We start from the raw sequence: 24,620 nt of genomic DNA, 5'->3' as shown, positions 1-24,620 counted from the left end.
TATATGAATATATATGAACATACATATGTATGTGCATTTTTGTATTTAGATACATGTATAGGTCTTTGTTGTAGAAAGTTTAAAACGTAGCCAGTTATGATAGTGCACATTGGTAACACCAGCACTTGGAAGCTGATGCAAGAGCGTTTCCATGAGTTGAGATCATACATAGGTTACACAGTCATTTTAAGGCTAGCCTAGGCTACAGAGTAAGACCCTGTCTCAAGAGAAAAAAGTAATCTCTTTCCTAATTTGCTAGTGCTTTTTGATATTTTTTAATTAAGAAACTGCACAGCCAATTGATTCTCAACAAGACAATAATTATTGAAAAAAGAGTCCACAAATTTGAAAGAGAGCAAGGAGGTATATAGAGGGTTTACAGTGGAAGCAAGAAGGGGAAATAATATAATTATATTATAATCTCAAAAACTAAAAGACATAATATTTTTAAAGTACCCAAACCTGACACCAGGGAAAAGATAGCACCTCCCCAAACACACCCTAGGGAAGGCGAGGGGGGGTGTCCTTCCAGTGAGCAGGTGCCCTGGGTGGAGGGCTGAAACTGCGGCCTCAGCTTTGGCTCCAGACAAGTCAGCTTGATGTGGGTCAAAGGTCTCCATGTGAATCTGGAAGCCATGAAATTACTAGAAAAAAAGCAACAAGGCAGCACTTCAAGGCTTGGACCAAGCCACAACTTTCTGGACAACATCACACAAAAGAAGACAACAAACACAGAATTTGACAAGTGGGGTTCCGTCAAACCAAGATGCTTCTGCATGGGAAAGGGAGACAACAGAGCCCAGGGTGGGAGTTCACTCCTGCAAACGGTTCATCTGACAGAAAGTCAATATCCAAAACACGTTGGCAGCTCAGAAAACTCAAAAACAGAACTACAGATAATGATACAAATTGATGCTTCTAAAATGAAAAAAAGGAAAGAAAAAACTCAAGTAGCCAATACATTGTGAGGAAAGAAAATGTTGACTTCATTAGGTTTCAGGAAGGGCAGGTCCAGCTGCGATGAGCATTGTCTTGCTCTGATTAGAATAACTATCGAAAGGAAGAAAAACAAAACATTTGTGATATGGTTGGAAAACAGATGTGGTATGAATGTTAATTAGCACAGCCATTCTGGAGTTAGAATGGCAGTACCTCACTAATCTAAAAACTGATCTACACATGACTCAACCATCTACTTCAGGTATCTGCCTGGAAGAAATGAACACCTGAAAGGCTCCTGTGCATCTGTGTTGGCGACAGAACTGACCATCAGAGAAAAGTAGGGGTCAACCTGGGGTAATCAGCATGTGGATGAGTGAGGAAAATTCTACATATGAGCAAAGGAATACTATTCTGATAAATAAAATCCTGTCATTCACAGTAAAATGAGTGAACTAGAGGATACGATGTTAGAAGGAATCAGCTGGACACAGGGAGACAGGAACTCCACCATGCTGTCCCACACATATAGAAACTAAAAAACATCAGCCTGAAAGTAGAGTAGCAGATTCCTCAAGATAGATAGAAAGGTTACAGCAGTGGGTAGAAGAGGATAGATTTGATCACACTGAATATGTGTGTAGACATACTACAGAGACTATTAAATGGACAGTTGATGTATTAGTAAAAATAGAGATGTTTAAACTGAAAGAGGTCTACCAGATGACCCAATGATAGTACTCATGAGCATAGGTCCACAGGAAATGGAATCAGCACACAGTGTCCTGACCTATGTTTATTGAAGTGCTGTATATTACAGCAGTGATATAAAATCCACACAGGCATCCATCAATGGATGTATGCAAAAAGTGCAGCATATATTCAAATGCAATATTATTCCTACCTAAAAAAGGAGTCAAATCTTGTTTCTGGGAAAACATACAGGACTGTGGAGTGTGGTCTCTATGTTAAGTAAAATAAGGCAGTGAGTCATAATAAGAAAACTATCATTGATTCTCTCTCCCATGTGGAAGCTAAAAATTGTTAATTTGAGTGTGGACTGTGGATTATCAGAGGCTGAATGAGAGACATGGTAAAGACAGGTTGAGCACTGGGTACCAATGTAGTTGTATGAGAGAAGTGGGTCCTAGAATCCCTCAGTAGAAAGGGGCAATGGCAATCCACAGAAACCTATCACACCTTGTACAACAGCTGAAGACCAAACATGCTGTGCTGTGACAAAGATTGAAGTCACCTTGATCTGGTAAGTGAGGTGTATAGATGATTAGATTTTCACACATGCTTCATAATTATGTCCAATTACTATGTGTGAATTAAAAAGTTTAAAAAGTGTAAGGAGAGGGAAGTTTTGACTAACCTAATTTGATCTTTACTCACTGTCAGCACATATGGAGGGTTCACACCTTGTTCTGTAATCCTACCCGGCTGAGATAATAACTAATAAAATTAAAATGCCAGAATCTATGGGTAGTATTATCAGCTTTTCCTATAGTGTTTATTTTCCAATCTATTGAAGTAAAGGTTTTTATTAAGAGTTTTCTTAGCATACAGAATTTTTTTATACCTTTGCAGTAAGCCTCTCTAGGTACAAGGCATGTGCTTGCCCCCTGCCTTCCCTGCCCTGTGTCCACTGCCCAATGGCAACCTAACTATTTGGGCAATCACCCAAACATAACTTGGTCACACAACTCTGCAAATGTGATCTGTCTTGCTGTGGGATGGTCTTTCTGCATGCTATGAATATGTGTTACTCTCACTGGTTGATAAATAAAGCTGTTTTGGCCAATAGCCAGACAGAATAAGGTTAAGCCATGTAATCAAACTGGAGATGAAGAAGGGTGGAGTCAGGGCAGATGTCAGACAGCTGCTGAAGAATCAAGATTTGTAAAAAATTAGGTAAGAAGCCACATGTGGCAAAGCATAGATAAGAAATATAGGTCAGCCTGGTGGTGGTGGCGGCAGCGGCGGCGCACGCCTTTAATCCCAGCATTTGGGAGGCAGAGGTAGACAGATCTCTATGAGTTCAAGGCCAGACTGGTCTACAGATCAAGTTCCAGGACAGTCTCCAAGGCTACACAGAGAAACTTGTCTCAAAAATTAAAAAAAAAAAAAAAGAAAAAGAAGGAAGGAAGGAAGAAAGAAAGAAAGAAAGAAAGAAAGAAAGAAAGAAAGAAGAAAGAAAGAAAAGATATGGATTAGCTTAAATGTAAGTGCTAACTAGTAATAAGCCTGAGCCATCAGCCAAATATTTATAATTAGTATAAGTATCTGACTGATTATTTTAAAAGTGGATGTGGGACTGGGTGGGAAAGAAAAGCCTCTGGTTGCGCTGTCTGAACCAAATGTCTCTCCTATACTTCTAGTGACCCACCGTGTCCCCGTTAGGTGGCCTAAGGCTCAGTCCCCTCTGTTGCATGCTGACCTCGGGAGGCAGTTTGTTGCTTCCATCTACATTTGAGCTGGTCTCCCCTGTGGGACTTGGACCTCCTCAGGAATGCTCAGGTCTGGAAGATCTTCGTGACCTCACACCCAGAAGAGTGCTCAGCACCCAGGGAGCAGAGATGGAGGATCCATTCAACGAATAAACCAAGGGCGCCACCTCTGGACCTTGAGCAGAGCAGGCACCATGACTAGGTAGCTGGAGACTAAACCAGACCAAGCCACATCTAACCTCCACACCTGACTCACTCAGCCCCCAGTGGCAAAAGCTCAGCTATCTGACAGCACAGCCCTTCCTTACCAAATCTCCTCATCCTTTGGGAATTATATCCCCTTCCCATTATTGCCCTGAGTGTTATTTTTTTTTTGAACTATGAGCAGTTACATAAACTCATTTACATCAACAATTTATACATCCTAAAAGTATGGTTATGCTTTGAGGATTTAAGAAATGCTATTTACAAGTCATATTCTACCACAATTTATAGAGATTTACCTCCTGGGTTGCTGGGATTGAATTGGAAAGCAAGAAGAGCTGATTAGACCACAAATTTGCATATTTATTGGCGTTTGTCTGTAGACAGGGTTCACCACATTTTCCCTCTCTGCCTCTGCTGCTCTTCCTCTGTAGTGATGAACACTTATTCAGTACTTGCTGTGTCCCAGGCACAGGGCAGGACCCTACAGGGCAGACCTGCAAGGTCTACAGCTTCCAAGAACCTCCTGTTTGGCTCAGGCAGTAGAAGGTGAGGAATGTGAGTTTGGTTTGGTAAATTGGGGCATGTCTGATCTGCCCTCTCTGGTATACATGCCTCCAATGTGTCCTCCAACATTGCCAGGGCTGTGCCGGTTTCTGGTAGCCCTGGGGAAAGCCCACCCAGGTTTGCTGGACTTGATTTTTGTTTAGAGAGACTCCAGGGCTGAATTCAGCCTCCCATGGGTAGCAGTCTCCCATCTTTCTCTCCACAAACTGCTGAGTTCACTGCCACTAAAGAGGCAGAAGGGAGAGATGGAGGGCTCCCTAATGCTCCATCAGCCCCTGGGGTGACTAATCCACTAATTGACTTTTTTTTTTTAGTTAAAAGGGAGGTTTATTTAGTGGCATAACTTACAAATGAAGGGCTAGGTGGGTTGCAGGGTCTGGGAAAGACGTAGCACAGCCTGGGGGTGTTCTCTGGAGAACTCTGCTCGGTCTACCTCCAGCATTCAGGGAGACGGTGCATCTGGATCTTGGGTCTTCAGGGTCCTCTCTCTCTCTTTTTTTAAATTTTATAATTTAATTTAATTTTACATATCAGCCACAGATTCCCTTTCTTTCCCCCCTCCCATACTCCCCCTCCTCCCAGTCCACCCCACCCCCCATTCCCATCTCCTCCAGGGCAAAGACTCCCCTGAGGATTGAGTTCAACCTGGTAGATTCAGTCCAGGCAGGTCGAGTCCCCTCCTCCCAGGCTGAGCCAAGTGTTCCTGTATAAGCCCCAGGTTCCAAACAGCCAGCTCATGCACTGAGGACAGGACCCGGTCTCACTGCCTGATTGCCTCCCAAACAGATCAAGATAATCAACTGTCTCAACTGCAGAGATCCATGGCCGGCCCCAGGTGGAGCTCCAGGGTCCTCTCTTGGCCCTGCCTTGTAGGCATGACAGTTACTGAAGCCTCAATGGGGGTTGGAACTTCTAGATCAAGGTTGGAATGGCTACCCACTACATCTCCCCCTTTTGTCTAAATATGAAGGTTCTAACCTATTGCAAGACTATATACAAGAAAAGGTTATCAAATATTGTCCAGGGGTAAAGAGGGTTAATGACCTAGACAAGATGGAACTACAACCAATGTGAACAATATTAAGCAAGAAACATATACTAAAACCCAGAGAAGTCTAGAGGGTAGGTAAATGGCATGTTACAAAGATCCATCCCAAGATTCCCAAAAGTTGCTTACATACATCTTCCATTTCTCAGGTACCATTATATTCCTTCTCAGGTCTTTGATGGGATTAAAGACTAGCAGTTATAGTTACAACTTTATATATATATAATCTTAGATAGAACATATTAAGTATAAGATTCAGGTTCTTTAGGATAGGGCACCTTTTAGAATGATCTTTGTAACTGACATCTTTCTACACAGGCCAGTCAACCCAATGGACAGATGTTTCTGTCTTGGCCTTGGCCAGTTTGTATCCCCAGTCAAAGAGGACTGGGTCTCTGTCTGAAGACCTGTCTGGGGACTTGTTCTGAAGTTTGGGTCATGGGTGGTCCAGAAGACTGGAGCATAACTGACTCCTGTGGCTGTCTCACTTAGCTTATCCTGGCTCAACAACAGAGCCTCCTTCTAAAGAGGCCATCAGCAGGGCTGCCCACATGGTGAGCAGCCGCTGTTCAGGGGGCTGCATTCCTGCAGCTCGAACTGCTCAGTGGCAGCTATGGTACAGGTGGACTCAGAGCGGAGATGAGTGCCTGAGAAGAGAATAAGGGGTGGGTGTGGACTGATGGACCGGCCATCCAGGTGGAGAGCTGTGGGAAACTGCCGAGAAAAACAGGATTTCTAATGGGAGGGCCTAGCAAATGGGGGTTTTCTCAACTGTTAATGGCATAAGACTAATTAAAATATAACACAGGTTAAAGTTAAAATGTGTTAACTTTGTATCTGACGGATGTTTTCATATAAAGCCGTGGGAAGCCACCTTCATCCCCCGAATAGCCTGTCACTCAGATAGAGGCTGCTGTACCTCTGCTGGCCTGAATACCTCTCTTACTATTCATTTTTCATATTTCCTGCTTTTGTTTTGTTTGTTTGTTTGTTTTGGTGTTGTTGATGTTGCTGTAGTTGTTATTTTTGGTGGTGGTGGTTCTGGTGGTGCTGGTGGTTGTTAAACCTATTGGTGTTATTATTAAGGCCACTCCACGTAGTTAAAAGGGAGATTTATTTAGTGGTGTAACTTACAAATGAAGGGATAGATAGGTTGCAGGTTCTGGGAAAGATGCAGCGCAGTCTGACGGTGTTCTCTGGAGAACTCTCCTTGGTCTACCTCTAGCATCCAGGGTCCAGCAAACAAGAGAGGGTGGTGCATCCGGATCTTGGGTCTCCAGGGCCCTCTCTTGGCCCTGCCTTGTAGGCGTGACAGTTACTGAAGCCTCAATAGGGGTTGGAACTTCCAGACCAAAGCTGGAATGGCTACCCACTACATAAACCCTCAGTGTGTGTCCAGGCAGACATTTGGGAATTTGAAGAGAAGGCTGAGACAGGGGGAGATATCTTCCATCTTGGTTTAAACAATCTTCCTGTCCTAAGTAACACTTGCTTGTCAAGCAGTCTCCGATCTCTTATCTATTCGTGTGTGTTCAAGTATAACTGTGTATTTATGTGTCTGTACATGTGGTTGTGTTTGTGTGTCAGGGTACACTAGAGTTCACAGGTGAACATGCCTGTATGTATGTGTGAAGCCCAGAAGCCAATACCCAGTGCTAATCCTCAAGAGCCGTCCACCTCATTGAAAACAGTCTCTCACTTGAATCTGAGACTCAGCAACACAGCCAGACCCAGGGATCCTTCTCTCTGCACTTTGCAGCACTGTGATTACAAGCACAGGACACCCTGTTCTTTAAAATGGATTTAAGGTACTGAGTTCAGGCCCACATGCTTGTACAGAAAGAACTTTCCAGGCTGAAACATCTCTCCAGCCACCCCAGTATTTAGTCACTGTGTTAAACATATTCTCTGCATCCCAGGGAGACTCCCACTGCACTTCTGCCTAGCCAGACTTCTGCCTACTCTTTTCTTGACATAACCATTCCACACACATCCACGCCTAGAGCAATGGTGACATTTTTGCCCTTCTCTATGAGGTGTCAGTAAGGAGACATCAACTGAACTGGAGATGACAGTGTTGATCACAGCTGATACTAGGGCAGGAAGCTCAGTTCTCTTGGGACAGAGGGCTTTATCCCAATCTCCTCTATAACTCAATGGAAGTTTCATGTATTTGTGATGGAAGCACACAGGTCTTAGGACCAGGCCCTGCTGCCCTGAACACCTTACCCTTCCTGTGCATCTGCCCAATATATGTAGTGCTCAGGGGTGGGTCTCTTAGCTCAATGGGCCTGGACTAGGGAGTCAGTGACTCAGGTCAGATGTGTGACTACAACACCAGCCCATGCACAGACACCTGGCTTCTTAGAGAATATCAGGACAGTTCTCTCTTGATCCGAGTGAGGAGCATGGTGAGGAGTGAGGAGCACGGTCAAACTTTTGATGTCAGAGGCCTTGCAGGCAAGCAGGCACCTGATATAGGCAGCTGCTAGCAGCAGTTGGCTCACAGGACTTCACATTTCTCTCTAGGTCCCCAGGAAGTCATGGCACATCTATATTAAGACACTTCTGCATGCAGGATGAAGAGATGTGTCTACCTACATACTTATGATGTATATGACTGTGACATGTCTTGTTTCTGTGGCTGAATATTAGACAAGAGATGATTGAAGGGAAGGAGGGTATATGTGAGTTCAGAATTTGGATGCATGGTCCCTCATGGTGGGAAGGTATCGGGTCATGAATATCTCTCTCCTGAGGTGGGAGTTGCTGGAGGTCTCCTGCTCACATCTCCAAGGATCAGGAAGCAGAGAAAGGAGAATGTGGTACTCGGAGACTCCTCCAATTTCCCTTTCTGTTTAGTCCAGGAATTCAGCCCATGGCATAGATGGCTGTAAGCCACCATATGGGTGCTGGGAACTGAATGTAGAACCAGTGCCAAAGCAACCAGGATTCCTAACCTCTCAGCCATTTCTTCATGCTCCCTTGCATTCTTTACCTGGATTAAGAATGAAGTATGTTGCAAGATGCATCTACATATATGCATATTTTTGTAGAAAGACCTCGTACAAGGGAGGACGCCAGGATGTTTTCTGTCTTTTTACTGAGAACTCAGAATGGGACTAGCATCTTCCCTGGTGAGAGGTCTGTGCTTATGGGGCTGCTCTGATGCCTGGTGGCCTCCTGACAAAAAAGATGACGGAGACTCGGGCCATCTCTTCAGGGGTCCTTTTCATCTCTGGGTGTTCGTGAGCGCATCTGGGAAGCCATCAAGAGGGAAAGGCTATCAGGCAGACCCTCACGTATGAGCATGTGGAACCATCACATGTCTTGCCTGAGTGTATCTTGTTTCCTGCCCAGCTCAGTGGGCTGTAAATGTCACCTCCCTACCAGTAACCAGACTCTGTCATCCCTCTGTGCAGCAGAAGATAAGGAGGACACACAAACGGTGGCTCAGTTTCACTCACTCTGCGGTGTTGGGAAACGGTTTGACAAACCTCACCACTGTTTTCTCCTGGACAGGATTTCCTTTATATAATTTCTGTCGTGCGAAGATTTCGAGTTGGTCTGGTCACACCCGAACTGCTGTCAGTGTGTTGATTTGGCTGGCCAAGGCACAGATCTGCCAAGAGAAAATGGCCATCACAAACACCAAGCTTCTAATGCCCAGATTTCCAGTTTTCAAAACGTTGGTGAAATGGAGCGAGAGCCAAGCCCGTGAAGTGATTTTCATGGCTGTTTGTAATGTTCTAACAAGATGATCAGACACAGATTCAGCTGACTCTCCCTCTCCCCACAGTTTTATGAGGTGAATTTGGTTTCATCTGTGGGAAATTGGTCAGCGGTAGATCTCAGGGAGCACAGCAATGATCAGGAGCATCCATGAGGCATTTGTTCTTGATGGTCAGGCAAGAGACAAACATGAATGTGCTGTAGAATAGATGGACTTCTAAATCTAGAAGTCTGACGTAATTTAGAAGGCTGACTTTACAAAAAGTGTTTTATCTGGTCACTTTGAAAATAAGGGAAGCTTGACAGTGAAGTGGATAGAGTTTGAGTACAGGGGTTTCATCGTGGTGTTAGGAAGATTATGACCATGAAACATGGGTTCACCTGGGCCTCAGTCTCCAGCCTCATAATACAGGAAAGCTAAGGGACATGGCATCAGATCTACTGCCTTCAAAACACTTGACCTGATTTTATTCCTGGGTTCATTAGCAGCAGTCTGCTGAGGATCAGCTGTTTTGGAGCAAAGGAGGTCAACGAGGATGTGGCAACACCATAGCCCCACAGAGGAAGGGGTAGAAGAGGACGTGAAGCCTGGCAGCTCAAAGTAGACGTAGGTCAATAGAAGAGTCCAAAGCTATAGGCAGGAAGCAGAGGTGTGGGAGTGGGCTGCCCTGGAGGCCAACGTCATGTAGGAAGCAAGAGGTCTCCTTGGTCATAGAGGGGGCTGTCTGTGGAGGACTCGTCTGCAAGGTTAGGAGCTCCTCGGAGTTAGCTGTAGAAAGGGCTGTTGTTGGATTTTCTTTTACTCTAGCTCCATGTTGGATGCCAAAATGTTGTTCATTGTTGCTCTTTTGGGGGGTCTGCCACCCAGCTCAAATAAATCACACATGGATGCTTATCCTTAATTATAAATGCCCGGCCTTCGCTTGGCTTATTTCTTGCCAGCTTTACTTAAATTATCCTGTCTAGTTTTTGCCATTGGGCTTTTACCTTTCTCTATTCCTGTATTCTTTTTCTTTCCTCCTTACTCCATGTCTGGCTGTGTGGCTGTGTGGCTGGGTGTTTGGGAGTCTGTGTGGCTGGGTGGCTGGCCCCTGAAGTCCTCTTCTAGTTCTCTCTCTTTTCTTCTTTCTTTCCTCCCATATTTCTCCTATATATTCTCTTTGTCTCCCAGCCCTGCCTATCCTTTCCTCTACCTTGCTATTAGATGTTCAGCTCTTTATTAGACCATTAGATGTTTTAGACAATCACAGTAAAACAGCTTCACAGAGTTTTAAAAATGCACCATGAACAAAAGTAACTAACACACCTTAAAATAATATTCCTCAACAAAGGACTTTTGAAGCCTCAGTGTTGTCGGTGTGGGGGACTGGGAAATTTCTATGTGAGTGTGTCCTGTGACAGGGAACTCCCTGCAGCATCCCTGAAATCTAGCCACTTGGTTCCCAATTATCACACACACACACACACACACACACACACACACACACACACACACACACCTCTTGGGACCCAGTCACTCTGGGCTGAAACTCTTGTCATAGACCACTTTTTAAATTTTGCAGCATCAAGGGAACGAGATACTGAGCAAGAATCTCTTCTTCCTGTGAAACTGATTTTAATACTATGAACACACACCACCATTGATATGAAAACCGGAGGGAAGTTCATCTCCCCTCTGCCTCCAATGCCCCCTTCACCTCAGTGGTTCTCTGGTTCACTGTCTCTGCTGTGGTTATGTTTTTCTAAGACGATTCACAAAGATCAGACGTTTCTAGACTAGAAATAGAAGGATGAAAGAAACTGAGAGGAAATGTGACCTTAGGCGGAGGTTCTCTGGACAAATTGTCAGTGATACTGCAGAGAGCAATGGGGAGCAGAAGGCATCCATGAGTTGACTGTGTGCGGAAGCTCTAGTTCCTACAGATGCCCCGGCGTGGTGAGCTTTGGAGATGACTGGCAACATGCTCACTCACTGAGACGAGAAGTCACTGGAGTGAAGCGGCTCCTCGTTGGGGCAGAAAGGGTTGCCCAAGATATCAAACACCCTGGGAGGAGCCCGAGCAAGGCCTGTAGCTACTGTCTGGGGGACGCAGGCTCAGCTTGGTTGACCTGAAAGAAAGAAAATGAGAGAAATGGCCAAGTCTGCTTTGATGAAAGCCTCATCTCTCCAGAGACTCCAGTGGATCCATCCTCCTGTGGTAGAGCCACCTCCCTTCTCTTGGTTCAGCACCATTCATGACAGAGGTTTTCCAGGCAAGGGGAAAGAATTAGAGGTGGACTCTGTTCCAAGCTTATGTTCTCTGACTTGAGCCTTGAAGTGACCTGACCTGGTGCTGTTTCCTCACTCTCCTCTCCTCTCCTCTCCTCTCCTGTCCTCTCCTGTCCTCTCCTGTCCTGTCCTCTCCTCTCCCCTCCTCTCCTCTCCTCTCCTGACATTTTGGATGCTCCTCTCCACCATTAAGAAAGCTTTCTTGTGCTATTCCAGCACACGAGGAGCAGACAAAGGTAAATATGAGCCCATCCTTGTATCATGGCCACATCCCTGGGCCAGTCCTTCTGATTTGTCCTTCTCAAGAATACAGCCCTGACTGAGGATGTTCTCAGAAAGGAAAATATACCCGAGTTTCTTTGGGGAAATGATTTTGTGCAAAGCCTGACATCAAGGCCATTGGTTAGACTGCAATTTTAACTTCTAAGCTACTGTAATTCCTCATGCCCCTACTGGTGACGGTCCTTGAGTCTTTCTGAAGCTAGTGGCCATACTCTTTTAGGATATTCTAAATATCCTGAGATCATACATTGCCCAAATCTGGGACAGAGAGGAAGGTAGAAAGGGTCCACTGACTCAGGCTCTGAGCCAGCTTCTGGGAAGTCAAGTCTTGGTATCAAGAGCAGAATTTGGGTAACTGTAGCAAGTGAGTAAATTATTTTAAACTTCTTTGTCAGTCCAACAAAACTTGTCAGTGAGCAGGCTTTGTGACTTAAAAGAGAGAACTAAAAAGGGTTCTGTCCTGTAGCTGGGATTTCAGTCCTGTGGTAGCATTCCCGAAATTCCAGCCCCAGGCTGGAACCTGTGTACTCTAGGTGCCTGGAGCCAGCACCTGCACTGGGGATTCCAGCACTGGCTGCCTGCTCCGAAGCCATTCTCCCGGCCTGCTGAAGTCAAAAGCACACCTCCTTGCTCTGTGGCTTCCTCAATAGATTCCGTCTCTTTTACTTTTTGCCCACTGGAATCCCTTTCATGAGAACAGCAGCAGCAAAAGACACCAGCCTTTCCATAAAACGGAGCGAGGTTATTCGGTACAAATGGAACGGACCTGATTTTTTTTCTCCCCTGATCAAAGAAAAACTCTTTTGAAGTTTAGCTATTTGATAGAAAATGTCTTTTATTACAAGCTGATATATGAGTTAATAGGACATAAAGATATTTTATTAAACTGCAAACCATTATTAATATTGCAGTTTTAACTTGAAAGAAATATGTAGAATGACACCGGAAATTAATTAGATTATTTCATCATTCTTTTACATTACAAACTTTGATACACTTGCACAGATATATAGGTGGATTGATGAACAGACACAAAGACACACAGAATTTTAATGAGCGAGAGGCTTTTATCTACTAACACTTTGCGACTTAATTTTTTCTGTTTATTCTGCCTATTGATTCCGGTTGAAGCCTGCTGTTTTAATGTTGTTATTGATATTCTCTCTGGGTTCCTTCTAATTCTGGCATTGATATTACCTTGATCGGATTTAGTTTATTTGAATTGCCTGTAGGTTTTGGTCTCCTGAGTTTTTCACTGCTTATAGACATGCAAAGATAAAACCTCTCTTTTTATCTAAAAATCCTTGAGGGACCAAGAAAGATGCAGCCGTTTCTGAGAACATTAAAAAGCAAGAGGCAACAGTCAAAAGGACTCTCTGCTCCTCACCCAGTTTCTTCAAGACTTCATTTCCACACTCCCTGAACAGGCAGATGCCGGCTGACTTCTAATCTCAGCCCACTAGCTTCTGCAAACGGTGGGGAGGAAGGAGTTATGCAGGATGCCCCCAGTGGTTCAAGCTTTGGGTCAGAGACTTTGCCTTGGGGTGGTTAATTTTTGCAAGAGACCATACATAAAAGTGCTTCTGACAGGTTTATTTCTTTGCTAAAGCAAACGTTAAGGTTGGGGGTATAGCTCAGTTGATAGTGTCTTTCTATCATGGAGGAAGCCCTGGGTTCCATCTCTAGTACCCGGTTAATGGACATGGTGATATATACAGTAATTCTAGAGCTTGGGAGGTGAAGGCAGAGACAGACTAGGGTACATGAGACCCTGTCTCATAAACAGGATGTAAACATGGATATTAGCATGGCATAGTGGTATACATTGGTAATCTCAGCATTTGGTAGGCTGAGGAACAAGGATTCAAAGGCAACCTGGGCTATGTTAAGAGTTCTAGACTAGCCTGGGCTACAGGGTGGAAAAACAAACAAACAAACAAACAAACAAACAAACAAACAAAAAACAGAGGCTGTATAGATGTCTCAGTGGTTAAGAGCATTTGCTGCTCTCCTAGAGGACCAGAGTTCTGTTCTCAGCACCCCTGTTGGGTTAAGTCACAAAAACCTATAACTCCAGCTCTCAGGGATGTAATGCCACCTTCTGACCTCCAGGGGGACCTATACTCATGTGCACAAACACACATAATTAAAATTATGAAAATCCTACCGCCACTTAAGTGCCAAGTCATTAACATAAACGAGTGATTGGCTGAAATCCTCCTTAAATTTGTTAGATGCTACTGGGACTTGAAAAGCAGCAGGCTGCTCAGAATCTTTAATTCAGTGTGATTAATTACTGAGGCCATCCCCATGGTCCCATCCCCATGGGTCCCCATCACTTGGAGATGCTCAAGGGCCATGGTGGCAGGGGTCTTCACTACTGCAGTCTTCCGCTCTTCACGTGCCCACATTTTTAGCTGAAGAACGTGTACAGTTGGGCCTTGTCCATTGGCACAGGGAAGTCCAGTTAGATGTGCATGTGTGAGGTTTGTCCTGGAGCCCTGAGACTGGAAAGCTGTTGGAAAATCTCACACTTAGGTGTTCATGTACCCTGAGCCTATTTTAAGAGTTTTGACCGACTCTTTTAATTGCACGTCAAACCAGCTCAATGACGCCTTTTTTTGTAAGTTCCTCTTCAACTTGAAACAGGCTTGCCTAGGGCTCTCCCTTGAAGGTAGTCATTGTGTCTCAGCATTGGGGTCACTGCAGACTTTGACTGAGACACAAAAGGGTGTTGATGTTTTCTTCATGTAATTTTTTTTTACCGTTGTCTAACAAGGTATCCTCTCAGTAATGACCACACCCTCAACCCTGAGCCAGAAGAAATCCTTCCTCCCTGAGATGTCGCTTGTCAGTTGCATCCATGCAGTGTCAAGAAAGGCAACTAAACACTGCAGAAGATGCCTGCATGCTTTATACACCAGCAGGAGAAAATGGCTTCTCTGGAGACATCCAGACATGGAGACGCGTGTGTACAGAGTCAAAGACAGAAGATGGTCAGAGGCAGAGGGTGTGAGTGACTAGCAAGTGCGTGGGGTGAGGACGATGGTGGAGCCCAGGCTCCGCCCTCCAGTCATATCCGCACTTCCGTCCCTCTACAGCCATCATGCAGTGGGTCTCAGTTGGGATGCTGCCCTAGAAGAGGTGTCCTTGTTCCTCTAAGCTTAGACCTAAGTGAAAAGTGCGCTTTCTGTCTGGATTCCACACAGAGTGGGGCAGAGATTTGGGAAAGTCCATTCCTGGCCACTATCCAGGACAAGAACAGGCAGGGCCATGAGAATTGTAGCACCTAACACTGGTGAAAGACAGTAGCCTATGGAGGATCTCTTCTCCAAGGCCAAGGGCAGGGAGTGTTTTGAGAACCGTTAATGACCAGGTAGGAAATTCAAGACATTAAAAAGTCACATGTAGTCAATGCTATTTTACAATGAGGCAAATTAATGAGCACTGCTTGGCAGAGCTAATTTACCTCACATGAGTAAGCACTCCATGGCCATCGGATTGCAGTCTGCTGAGGAACCAGCTCCTTATGTTTTCTTAATAAGATCAAGGTGGAAGGATGCACAGGGCTCCAGGGACAGAGAGATGGGTCAGGTGGATTCCTTGGCTCACAGGCTGGAGCCTGAACAAGGTCATTCCCAGCTCCAGCACTGTACAACTGGATGGCAAAGGAAGCTGTGGCATGGCTGTTTCTCAAATGAGACTCAGTTTCTTCCTGTTTCATCCTAGAGTTTGGGGGACTCTGCTGTGTAGTTCATGAACTGACATGATCTCCTGAAGGTTATTTTTAAATGACAGGAGAAAGCGATTTGGGGTAAAGTTGCTGCCCAGGTCATTTCGTGGGTTGGATGATACATGTTCTAACAGGGCAGGGTTACTATGACAGGGATTGTTACTAGTAGCTAGGCTAGGACTCACACTGTCTCTGCCCTGGCTGTTGTGATCTGTGCAGATGAGATTAACCACTGAGTGCCTGGGGAAAAGAATGGTCCCCATGCAGGATTCCTCCACCCTGCTGGGAACCTGGACTGAAGGTGTTCCTCTACATACAGCACTGCCTGCTCTCCTGGTGCTGTGGGCACAATTCACAGTCTCTGTAAACACCAGCGAGTTCCTCATATAAACCTTTTCATAGTATGAGTTTCTTCACATTCATATCAATGAACATAGGTGCAGAAGACGTTCGTGTGTGTGTGTGTGTGTGTGTGTGTGTGTGTGTGTGTGTGTAGCACTGTACGTGCAGACACAGCAAGACAACTGCATGTAGATGTGTATGGACTCATGTTGGAGGAAGTGTGTCACTGGAAGCAAACTTTGAGAGTTTAAAGACTCAAGCCATTTCCAGTTCATTTATTTTCTCTGCACCTTGCTTGTGTTTCAAAATGTGATCTCTGAGCCACCAAACCTGTCCCTTCCCCATCCCAAGGGACTCATACTTCTTTGGAACCATATGCTCAAACAGACCCTTCCATCAGCTGCTTAAATCATGGTGGTCTGTCATAGCAATAGAAAAACAAGTATGGCATGGAATGAGATATGTACTTGTATGTGTATGCATGGGTCTGTGTGTGGGATGCATGAATGTAAGCATGCACATGTACATGTGGTCATATGGTGGGGTGTGTACATATGTGTTCATGCCTGTGCACATGGTGCATGTGTGAGAGAGATATGTTGATGTGTGAGAATATGTACTTGTAGACTTGTGGTGGAATATGTACATTGTGCATATATTTGTACACTGTAAATCTGCATAGGATATATAGATGTGTGCATGCCTGTGGGATAGATGAATGGGAACATGAACTGTTTGGTTTCTGACAACTTGACACAAACCTAGACATGTCTAGGAAGTGGGCATGTCAATTAAGCAATCCCCTCCATCAGATTGGTCTGTGGACAAGTATATTTGTTACTTTTCTATTGAAGTGATTGACAAAACACCATGACCAAGGCAACTTACAGAGGAAGTTTTTATTTGGTTTTACATTTATGGGGAAAAATAAACCCATCCAAACAGCCACCAACTGAGAACCAAGTATTGAAGTGTTCTAACACCTGAGACTATGGGGGGTATATCTTGTTCTACTGCCCAAAGCCCCCTAATATCATGGCAATGCAATAATTCAAAAATGCATTTAATCCAACTTCAAGAGTACCTCTAGCCTCTTGGTCTCCACACATATAAAAGTCTAAAGTCTCTTCTGAGACTCAAGGTAAGCTCTTAATTGTAACGCCCTGTAAAATTAAAAAGCAAATTAAATTCATTAAAAATACAATGGCACAGAATATACATTACCACTACAAAGGGGAGGGTTGGGGTATAGTGAGGAAACACTGGACCAAAGCAAGACCAAACCCAGCAGTGAAAGCTTCAAGTCCTGTAGCTCCATTTAAGACCTCGGTCTAATATCAAAGGTCTTAAATGACTCCTCCCTTCCAGTTTCGCTGGCTGCAAAATGCTTCTCTGACTTGGGCTGGTTCCCTTCCCCCTGTGCAGCTCTCTTGGGCATATATTCTACTGCCCTGGCATCTCCAATGTCTTGGGGTCCCTGATACCACCTAAGCTTCATTTCCACAGCTTCATGCGATGACCTTTCAGGGACTCAAATCAGAGACTCACCTGCAGAACATCTGGCCTCAGTAGCTCTTGGAAACTGTAGAGGAGGCTTCCATGACCTCTTTACTCCTCCAACATTCATAACTCTACAGACACACCAAAAGGAGCACACTCCCAAGTGTGGCTGCCAGTGAGGGATGTACCCTGGCCCCCTGAATCACATCTACAGCAGCTTGTGTTTGCAGTTCTGTTCAAGGAGCAGAAATTCCAGAGGCATTTTCCTTTCACATGTTGGAACTTAGCTGGGTGGGGTCTTGCCTTGAGGGCACCGTTCTTTTATTCCTATGAAGAGCAGGCCTCTTCTTAATCTTATCTCTTTCAGCACACAGTACCATTCCAGCATTACATTTCCTGCTGTGTGTTTGGTACATTTTGTATTTCTTTCTGACACACTTGCTCTTTTTCATTGTGAGCTATATAAGAGTGATCACTATTAACAACATTTCAGAGTCAGCATCAATAGCATGCTGTCTTTAAATCTCCTCCACCAAAGAAATTAGTCAATTACCTTTAAATTTAGCCTCAGACAAGTTCTTAGGACAAAGGAAGAAAGCAGTCACATTTTCTTTTTGCCACAATATTTAAAACTGGTTCTGGCCTTGTATTAGTCACTTCTCTATTGCCTTGATGAAACGGCATGGCCAAGGGAACTTATAGAAGAAAGTATTTAATATGGCTTATGGTTTCAGAGGACGTACTACAGCAGGAACAGCTGAGAGCTGACCTCTTTATCTGCAAGTAGGGGAGAGAGAGAGCGAGAGTGAGTGAGTGAGCAAGAGAGAGGGAGAGAGAGAGAGAGAGAGAGAGAGAGAGAGAGAGAGAGAGAGAGAGAGAGAGAGAGAGAGAGAGAGTTAACTGGGAGTGGCATGGATATTTAAAACCTTGAAGTCTGGCCCTGGTGACACACCTCCTCCAACAAGGCCACATCTCATAATCCTTCCTAAATAGTTCCAGCAACTGGGAGTCAAGTATTCATACCTATGAGCCTATGGGGACCATTCTCATTCAAATCATCACAAGCCCTGTCGCTAATAGTGTTCCTCCCTGAGAACTCCTGAGCTGGACCTGTACAGTCTGCATGCCTCTCAGCACTATGGACTTCCAAAACCCTGCCAGGATGGTCTGCTAAGTCCTGCTTATAGAAGCCAAGTGATTCTCTAGTTCCAAGTTCCTAAATTTTCCACATTCCTCCAAAAACATCATGGTCATTTTGCTAAAACAATAACTTATTCCCTGGTACCAACTTCTGAATTGCTTACTTTTTCCTTCTGTGATAAAAACACCATGACCAAGACAACTTACAGAAGAGAAGGGTTATTTGGCTTACCATGGCAGAGGGATGGCAGTCAATGATGGTGGAGCGAAAGTATCAGGTATCTGAAATGACAGCTGGGAGCTCACATCGTTAACCAGACACAGGAAGCAGAGAAAGCAAGCTTCAAATGTCTCATGTTGGTAAGCTCTCAAATTCTGCCCTCACCCAGTGACGTACTCGCTCTTGCTAAGGCCAGAACTCCTAACCCAACCCAGTGTCACCCACTGAGGACCAAGTATTCAGATACCTCACACCTCTAGGTATGCTTGTGAGTATTTTCCCAGAAAGATTTGACTAAAAGGGAAATGCCCAGCCTGAATGTGGGTAGCACTATCCTATGAGCCAGAGTAAATAGAAAGGCAAAAGGGAAAAGTGGACAAGCATTCCTCCCTCTCTGCTTCCTGACTACGGACCCACAATGACGAGCTCCACCATTGAAATCTGCATCATGATTTCTCCACCACACTGGACCGTACTCCTAAATCCTGAGCCATAACAACTCTTTCTTCTTTGAATCACTTTTACCCGGTCTTGTGTCATTGAAAAATGAAAAGTAAATAGTGCATGTGGGGGCCACAGTGGTTCTTCACAGGCTCTGTCAGGGACACCCATCCTATTATGGCTGCCATTCCCTTAGGAGACTGTGGATTGCTGTTGGGACAGCCACCAGCAGAGAGCATGGGTGTGTCTAAATGTACATATGGAGAGTTGGGATGAAACATTGCTTTTAAAAAGGGAAAGCCCCCAAAACCCCAACACATACTATGTAATGGGACTTGGTGGGCTTCTCATTTTGGATTTTAATTTTAATATAATTTAATTGTGTGTGTGTGTGTGTGTGTGTGTGTGTGTGTGTGTGTGTATGTGTGTGTGTACATGAGTGTGTACCTCAGGGGACCAGAAAATCTGGTTCGATTCCCTGGATCTGGAGTTTTATGCTATTATAAGCCTCCCAACATGAGAACTGGGAACTGAACTTGGGTCCTCTGCATGAAAAGTAGGCATTCACAACTGCTGACCCATTTCTTCAGCCCTAGGGCAAAAGCAGATGATGCTCCCACTCCCTCTGCTCTGTGGTGTGTGCGTGTGTGTGTGTGTGTGTGTGTGTGTGTGTGTGTGTGTGTGTACACTCATATCTGTGTGCATGGCTGTTCTGTGGCTTCCACAGGTTTGTGTGTGTGTGTGTGTGTGTGTGTGTGTGTGTGTGTGTACACTCATATCTGTATGCATGGCTATTCTGTAGCTTCCACAGGTGTGTGTGTGTGTGTGTGTGTGTACACTCATATATCTGTGTGTATGGCTGTTTTGTGGCTTCCACAGGGGTGTGTGTGTGTGTGTGTGTGTGTGTGTGTGTGTGTGTGTGTACACTCATATATCTGTGTGCATGGCTGTTCTGTGGCTTCCACAGGTGTGTGTGTGTGTGTGTGTGTGTGTGTGTGTGTGTGTATGTGTACACTCATATATCTGTGTGCATGGCTGTTCTGTTGCTTCCACAGGTGTGTGTGTGTGTGTGTGTGTGTGTGTGTACACTCATATATCTGTGTGCATGGCTGTTCTGTGGCTTCCACAGGCGTCTCTGTGTGTGTGTGTGTGTGTGTGTGTGTCCACGCTCATATATCTCTGTGCATGTCTGTTCTGTGGCTTCCATGGGTGCTAGATACTAGCGATGCAGAGGGCAACCCTTGTCCCTGGAAAGAAGTACCAGATGACAAGATGAGCTCCCCAAAAGACCCTCTTTTACATTCATGAATTTTTCATGATGAAATTAAAACCAATGCTCTTTTATATGTTGATATTGTTGCTCACTTAGAAAGTGCTCAAAGGCTGCTTTGAAACTCTGGCTCTATTCAAACCCATGCTGAACTTGCTTCCTGGTTGTTTTATATTTCTTGAAGCACCATCATCCACTTTAGGTGTTGAGCGACTTCTCAGTTTGTGAAAACTCAAAGGAGATTTTTTTTTTCAAAGTCTCCACTGTAAGGCCTGTGTAACGCTAGCATGGGCCACCAAAGGTCACTGAGATGTGGGCTGATCCTGGGTGTGTTGCAGGCCCACAAAGGTCAGCACTGACCCTCACTTCATGATGGCTCCGACGTGACATGAAGAGGTGACATGATTTCAGAACCGTCGTCATGGATTGGATGATCAGGCCAGGACTAAATACTCAGCATGGAACTGGAATATTCCAGTTTGTTTTGTCTTTTCAGTGTAAAGTAAAGCAACTTGAAGCTGGTTTTGGTCGTTGCTGTTGTTTTTTTCTTGTGGAAGACTTCACCGTCGGGGCCGCTGGACCACACCCTCTCAGGAACTCTCAGTCACCTTCTGTCTATAGTAATGAACTTTAGGTGTCTATGTCATTGTCTCTCAAGGTGACAAGAACCCCATGTGGGTCACCTGTGCTCCCAGGCCTTAGTGAATGTGCCCAGAAAATGTTCACCAAGTACTTTTGTAAATGCGTGGTCAATGAATTTTGGGCACAGAAAATCCATTTAGAAAACCACACACACAGAAATATCACTTGCTTTTGCTGCTCTCCAGAGGTGATGGGGGGAAGGCTTCACCACTGACCGAGAGCCCAGATAGTCCCTGGCTCATTCACCTCTGTATCACACAGATAAAATGAGATCACTCGGGGCTGTTCTGCAGGCTCAGCCCCTCTTTTAATGGCTGGCCTACTCGACAAAGTTCACCTTTATTTTGAGTATTCTGTAAACATGTTTTTCTTCGGGGTCTGGAGGAGAATCAGCTATTATGCTTCAAAGAATCTCTGGTGCGCCTTGTCACCTGCAGGTTGGCCTTACTCCTGTTATTCTAGAAGGCTTTATTTTCCAGGTGGCTTCCAGCTCCCGCAGTGGTGCGCGCACACTTGGCCCGGCATTTCACATTCCTGTCAGCACCGTGAGGTCGTATCTGTTAGTGCTGGGGGTTGTTAGGTCATTATCAGCCACGGATGCCTCTCCAGCTGTGAGACCAATTTGGATTCATGGAGGAAACATGGCCCGATGTCCCCGCGGTCATTCAGTGGGCCTGCGTTCTGTGCTGCCCCGGGCGGCTGTGTACAGAGCCAGCCGCCTGCTCCCAGGACAATGCAGGAAGGGAAGCCTGCTCAGCCCAGCCCACTCCCAGGAAATGGGCAGCGCTCCATCCCCCCAACAACCAGCACATGGGGCTCCATTTTAAGTGTATGGGAGACAAGTCTGAGCAGCATTGCACCATCTATAATTCATGATGATAGCAAGTTATTCTAATGGAGTTTGTTCTATTTATATTCTACCTAACACACTGGGAGTGGAGACTCAAATTCATGCAGCTTTGATTACCCCCTGCGTTATGGTGGGTGTTTTCCTTCCTGCTGTGCAAACTCTGCAATGACTAAGAGAAAATTACAGCAGAAGGATATATACCTTGCTTCTCTTCCTTATATGATTGTGTGTTTTCTTTCTATTTTTTTTTCTTTATCAGACAGACACTAAAGAGTCTGGAGGTGATCCAGAGATTGACCAAATCATCCTGTGACTACCCGCACTCAGTGCCTCCTTGCCCCAGGAATACCCTTCTCTTCTGCTGTTGTCCCCACACAGCTAAGTAGGTGAGCTGGCTTTGAAATAAAAACCCCTGTGGAGAGGGCATAGAGGAATGTGGGGAGCCAGGAATGAGGGGTTCCAGTGTCCGGGTCCTTGAGAGCTGTTGTCCATACAACAGCTAACCATAGTGGAACAGACTCATTTGGGTAGGGCTGTCACCCTCATGGGACAAGTTCTGAGGCCCCCAAGGAGGATGGACCCAGAATCTGGACCCTGGTCTAGTTCCAGGAATTGAGGTCACATAATACACAATGAAGGCTGCCATCACTAACGTAAATGATTTTCCCACCAGTGCCTTAGCTATGGGAACACTTTAACATGGAAGTTCTAGAACCTCACCACTAAGTCCTTTGAGGAGAAACAAGAGCCATCATTGGAGGCTCCGGACACTGACAGCCTTGCCAACATCTTACCACATGAAGGAAAACAGAGAGCCTGAAGATGAAGTTCTCAAAGAACTTGACCGGCCAGCACTCATCCTGATCAGGAACCAAGCTCTGACTCCCATCTCAGGGTGTCCTTGGATGCTCCTAGAGCTAATCAGAAGCCTCTGAGTCTGTTCTGGAATTCTCTGTGTTTTAACTCAGTCTTGCCTCATGCAGGTTCATCCTTCTCTTCCTGTAAAGAGTTAATGTTCTGGATTCAATGGCTCTTGATCTGTTGAGAAGCAGACAACAGGTTTTTCATGGTGTAAGAGGAAGGTAGCTTAGCTAATGGATTTGTGAACTAATTGCTTAATATGGATGGTGTGACCAGACACATTCACACTGGCCCCTTGTTGGGGTCTGCTCTACTCATTAAAATTTATCCATTTTTCTATCCAGTTTTGAAAAAGATTTATTTTGTTTTATGCACATGAATGTTTTGCCTGCATGCATGTCCACTCACTATGTGGGTGCCTGGTACCCTTGGAGACTAGAAGAAGGTGTCACATCTCCTGGATCTGGAGTTACATATGGTGGTAAGCTGTCATGTGGGTGCTGGGAACTGAACCTAGCTGCTCTACAAGAGTCAGTGGCCTTAATTACTTAGCCATCTCCCCATGCCCAAGCCTTCCTTCCATTTGGCATGGCACATGGGGATCCCTTTATTTCCCAACAAGCTCAGCAGTCACAGCTTAACTGGCCTCATCTACTCACTGTGTGGTTAGAACTCCACCTGGGCTCTCTTCCAGGTGAGCTGCTCTGGTGCTTCACACGGTGTCTCAAGGCTCTGCATTTGGTGACATCTTCTCCCTTCACTCCCTGCAGCTCCATGCCTCATGCATGCTCAGGGCTGTGGCTTTGCAGGTGGCCACGGTGCCTTCCTACCTTGCCAGGCCACATCTTCCTTCTTCTATCGATTCCTTGACGTGAAGCTGAGAATACCTTGTCTTTCTATGAACTTGCTGGAGGGAAGCTGTGGTCATGGTCCTCCTGCTTAGAGCGAGTGCTTTCACACAAGAAGCTTACCTCAGGCGTTCTCCTTCCCTGTAGGCGTGAAGGTTGAGGGTGCTGGACGCTGGACTGTGGATGTGTTTAAATGCACTCGAGGCACACTGGTGGGTTGTCCTTACCCCTCAGCTATAAGGCTCGCTTGAATGGTCTATTCCTTTTGAAACATATTTCTATCTCTTTTGGACTTTTCCAAACCTTGGGTCTCAATATAAATTATGACTGAGATATGGATTGGACAAAAGAGACCACCAGGTTTGGACTAAAGTGGAACTGCATTCTGGGTAATTCTGCCTTGGCCATTCTGTGATGAAGGCATTTACCCCTCCTGGGGGCACATTCTCATCCAGACATGATTCCTGTCACTCGCCATCCAGGCTTGTCTTCCCTATGCTCTCCGTCACTGTGATAAAATGCCTCAACAGAAAACAGCTTAGGTGAGTGAGGCAGGGTTTGTCATGATTCACAATTCCAAGCCCATCCAGCAGGAAATCAAGGCAGCAGGACCTCAAAACAGCTCTTTGCATCACTTCCACGGTGAAGGACAGGGCGCCATGGATGTGGAGATGCTCAGCTGCTCGCTTACTTATGTTCACCTTGATTTCTGCACTCTTAAGACATTCCAGGATCCCTTGCCTAAACAACAGTACCCCCTACAGTGGTCTGGTTCTTCCAACATCAATTATTTTATTGACATCTCCTACAGAAATGCCTGTAGGCCAGCCTGATGTAGACAGTACCTCACTGGGACTCTCTTTCCAGGTTGTTCTAGGCTGTGTCAAGTTGACAGTTAAGGTTAAACAACAAACACATAGTGGTTATTATCACAACCAACATTTCATGGAATCTAGCACGCCTTCCTGGGGTTCCCCATGTAGGCTGGTTAAAGGAGTGAATACATTCTCAGCCATTCCTTGGGTTGAAAGATGCTCAGAGAATATGGCCTGGAGGTAAAACAGAGAGCCACACTCCCAGGGAGCAACAGGGGTATCTGCTGAAGAGAGTCTACTGATTTTTTTGATCTGCCACATTTTGGATCAGAAACATGTATTTTCTTGACTTTCACTTTTAAGTCTTAAATTTTCTTTCAATTCCTTTTCCATTGTTTCAAATTGAATGAAATGACAAATGAAAAGCCAGTTCTAAATGTCCATGGGGTTAGGACATTGCCATT

This window comes from Peromyscus leucopus, chromosome 19, assembly GCF_004664715.2.
Source record: "Peromyscus leucopus breed LL Stock chromosome 19, UCI_PerLeu_2.1, whole genome shotgun sequence".
NCBI classification, from domain to species: Eukaryota; Metazoa; Chordata; class Mammalia; order Rodentia; family Cricetidae; genus Peromyscus; species Peromyscus leucopus.
Note: the sequence above shows the minus strand (reverse complement) of the source record.